A 3,975-nucleotide genomic window follows, 5' to 3' on the forward strand; every position below is an offset into this window, starting at 1 on the left:
CAAAGTCCAGAGAGGTGACGAAATGTACGACTAAGAAACTGCTGCTTAGAAATACAGAAAATTACATTATAACACTTTTGGCTAATGGACAAATCACTTATGTAAACAATCAATCACTGGTTTCTGAGTCTCACGTGTCCGGCTTCGTTGCTTTTCTCTGTTTGACAGGATTGTAAACTGGACACTTTTGGGTTTTGAAATGTCGGTCAGATAAAACGATCGATACGAAGTTTGATTTATAGATCAATCCGAAGGGCATTCTCATGGTTCTCAGTGCTCACTGCGACCTCTGACCCCCCCCCCCCCCAACCCATCCTCTCTGCCACTAGGCAGGGACTCAAAAGCGCGACTCAGACAAAAGGCGGCGTAGAAGCAAAGGTTCGGCACAGAGGCAGGCGGGCAGGAGCAGGGGGCACGGACGGAGACGAGCTGGCACGGAGGGAAGGGACCACGGAGGCCGAATACAGGACGGGGAGGGGCAGACAATGAGACACAGGTCCAACACAATAGGGCAGGGCAAGGTTTCCGGGCCACCACAATGGCGGGAGTGAGGATCTGAGGGGAGAGACGCACGGGGCGAGGACACAAAATGTAGCAGGAAATGAAAGTACTAATGCGATGACAAAGACATGACCTAGGTAGCTGGCCTGGACACGAGACTCTAGGTCTCCTGTTCTGGTGATTTCTGGACTTAAACACTCTCCCTAACCTATGCCCCCCCCCCCCAGGTTAACTCTGAGGGGGGACCCAGGAGGTTTAAAGGGACAGGAAATTGAAATTTTGTTTTTCTGACGTTCCTCCCTGACCTCCTTTGCACCTTCTTATGGATGAATACCGACTACTCCAAAAAATCGCCAGGCCTCCGAAAAAAATCCTGCAGAACATAGAAAGAAATAAAACGAGGCTCGATCCGCTCGCACGTCGCCGCGAACTACGATGAGGACGCGCGCGGACACCGCGTCGTTTGCGGGGGAGAAGGAAACCGCGGCCGTCGCAGGCCGGACACGCGGACTGATGGGCGACTGGGCGCATCCGCGCGAGGACCAGCCGCAGTTTAAACTCCGCAGCCGCGCAGAGCGCACGAGAGGGGTTTAACGTACCGCCGGGTTTCCCCTGCAACAGGTGTAAACAGGGCGCGTGTAAACGTTACCAAACCGTTACCGGACCGCCCCAACACAACCGCTCGTGCAAAGGCTGCCGCTTCACCGCGTTGTGATAAAATGCTTCCTCAGTCGAAAACACGTTACAGCTGCAGTGTATATGGTTACTCTTTACCTTTCAGATGAACGTTTTACATTAAAAATAAAAATAAAACATATAGGCATTGTAGTGGATTTCAGAGCTCTGTGGCACCTCGGGCTGTTAAAATTAGCTCCACCTCGACAACCTTAAAATAATACTCCCTGAAAACGTCCCTCATAATATAAACACTCCCCGTGGTGAGAAAGTAATTCTGCCCTGGGGCCCCTTCACAGCGTAATGTGGCCCGTAAGTGCACTTTGAGTGCAGCCTGGTTCCGCGCTGGGGAGGCAGAGTTTTGTGGCATTGCTACTTTTTTTTTTTTCTACTGTTACAAATTCAATATTTTCTCCACCACTGCGCCAAACCCCCCCCCCCCAAAAAAAAAAAACCCGAAGCTTTCACCCCACGATAAATCCTGAACACATTATCCGGTGGCGGAGCCTGGAAGGGGGACACCGGGGCTAGTCCCGCTGTGTGACTGGACGCCTAACCGGACCGTCAGTCCGGGTCTGTGCAGCGACCACCCACCGCCGAGGGACCTGCGCTTCGCCGCGCACCGCCGGCGCACAACTACCGCGTAACTCGGGCTTCGGTAACGCGATACTGACTAGTCCGTTTAGCCGGCGCGCGCGCACCCTTTCCACGGGGTAGAGGGGGGTTACTCACGGATTCCGCGCTGCCTCCTCCTCCAGGTTCTCGCAGCCTTCCAGACGAGAGGTGGACGTGGACTTGATCTTCTTTCCCCCCGCTGCTGGTTCTCAGTCTGTCATTTTTTTTTTTCTTTTTTTCCTCTTTGTCCTCCGCTTCGCTTTTTTTCGGTTTTTGGTCCGGTTCCTCCCGAGCATGTGTAACCTCCGGCTGCCTCTCACCGCCGCACGTTCACAGCTTATATATGTTGCACGCGTAGGCCTACCCACCGACCAATCAGCAGCCGCCCCGCTCCCGGCGCTCCCGCCTCCCCGGCCCGCCATTGGTTAACGTGCGAAGATCGTCTATGAGCGCGAGATGAGACGTGTGACGGAGGGGCAATCGACGGAGAAAGCCGAGAGTCGACTGTTAGATAACAGCCGCGGCCCCGCCGGGCAGGGCTGGACCGACCAACCTGGCAAACCGGGCGACTGCTCGGGGGGGGGCGGGCAGACCCCACGGGCCCCCAGTCGTGCCAGGTTTACTCCAAATCAATTGGGTCGACAGAATTTGGTTATTCACAAGTTTGTCTGAAATGTGCTTGTGTCGCATAATGGACACAAAGAAGATATTCACTTGTCCAAAGGTTCAGTCATTGCTGATTTGGTCCAGCCAGTGTTGAAAAGGCCAAAGATACCGAGTTCACCATCATGAAAAACTGGCAGATTTTCACAGTTGAGGAGCCCCAGACCCCCAGCCCCCCCCCCCCTCCAATAAATCCCAGGTTACCTCCATATCGTTTGGGGCTTTAAAATTTGATTAATCACAAATTTGTTATAAATTAGCGCTGAAGGAAAATATCAGCCGTGAATGGTCCTCCATGTTGTTGTTCTGGTCTGGTGTCAAAATCTGGTTTAAGAACTTCATTGTGTTAGTTCACGTTTGTAACTCATTCATTGTAAAGTTGCGTTTTACTAAACCGCTTTACTTATTTATTTTTTTATTTATTTCATTTTATGTTTTTTTTTCTCAGGAAATCACAGGTAAGGTAGAATATTATTCCGTCATACCAACAATTATTTTCATTATCAACAGGCCGGACATTAATTTTCTTTAAATCTGGTTCAGTGCATAAATTGTCAGTAAACAGTGAAAAGCGCTCATCGTTATTTCCTATAACAACATTTTAGCCCTTTTGTGAGAATAACTTCTGTGTTTTTATGAACGGCCATATTAATTAAAATTTTAAATTATTTTCTGAAACCATAACACAAATTTGATTTCTCACCTGTATATTATTACTCCTTTTATTTTATTGGCTAAGTTTTTGTATTCATAAATGCACATCTACAGGTTTAAATTTGATTCATTTAAAAGAAGTCAAACACTATATTGACTCAGTCGACTCTGAATCCAAAGGCTATTAAAACTATTAACAACTGCTGTTTTGTTTTGTTTTTATCTTTATTTGAACTGGATCCCCTCAGCTCAAAATCAGTCTTTTTTTGTTTGTTCGTTCGTTTGTGTGTGTGCTTCATTACAAACCGTATAGTACATTCCTCTGTTTATGTTCCTTTTTTGACACTAGAAATTTGTATCTGTTTCTTAACAAAGAGAACAACGTTTTACAGGAAAGGGGATCAGTGCATGTTAATAAACGCTTTTTTGGTTATTGATAGTGTTAATAGAGAAGTTAAATAACACTACAGTATTAAAAATACGCAAACATTTTTTTTTTTTTTAAAATTGATTAAATACCTGAATGCAAACTTTTTTTATTATAACTCACCTGCTGTAAAATCTAAACTTGCTTCTGTCTTTTCCTGTGCAGTTTTAGCCCCGAATAATTTCTTTCAGTTCAGCCACGTCCTTATATTTGCTTACATATCTTTACTTTAGTATATTTACTGACTTAGTTATTAGCTCTTGTCTATAATCTGCTTTTTTTGCATTGTATTCGTCTCTGACCGACCTCCTTTGTTCTTGTGACATAAATGACTTGGCTGCTGCAACACTGTAATTTCCCCTTTGGTTTTAACAATCGTACTTTATCCATCTATCTATCTCTTATAGTTTGATTTTGAAAATTGAAGGAATAAATAAGGG

General features: G+C 46.4%; 1 protein-coding gene across 1 annotated transcript in view; it reads right to left on the reverse strand.

Annotated features, from left to right (window-relative positions):
* The window catches only part of osgn1 (oxidative stress induced growth inhibitor 1), a 14,314-nt gene extending 12,219 nt beyond the window's left edge, over positions 1–2,095 (reverse strand). Inside the window, exon 1 of the mRNA XM_040116156.1 lies at positions 1,909–2,095. The gene's annotated coding sequence lies outside the window, so the exon portion shown is untranslated. The remainder of the gene's footprint in view (positions 1–1,908) is intronic.
* Between the last annotated feature and the right edge of the window lie 1,880 nt (positions 2,096–3,975).

Source organism: Xiphias gladius, chromosome 21, assembly GCF_016859285.1.
Source record: "Xiphias gladius isolate SHS-SW01 ecotype Sanya breed wild chromosome 21, ASM1685928v1, whole genome shotgun sequence".
Classification (NCBI taxonomy): Eukaryota; Metazoa; Chordata; class Actinopteri; order Istiophoriformes; family Xiphiidae; genus Xiphias; species Xiphias gladius.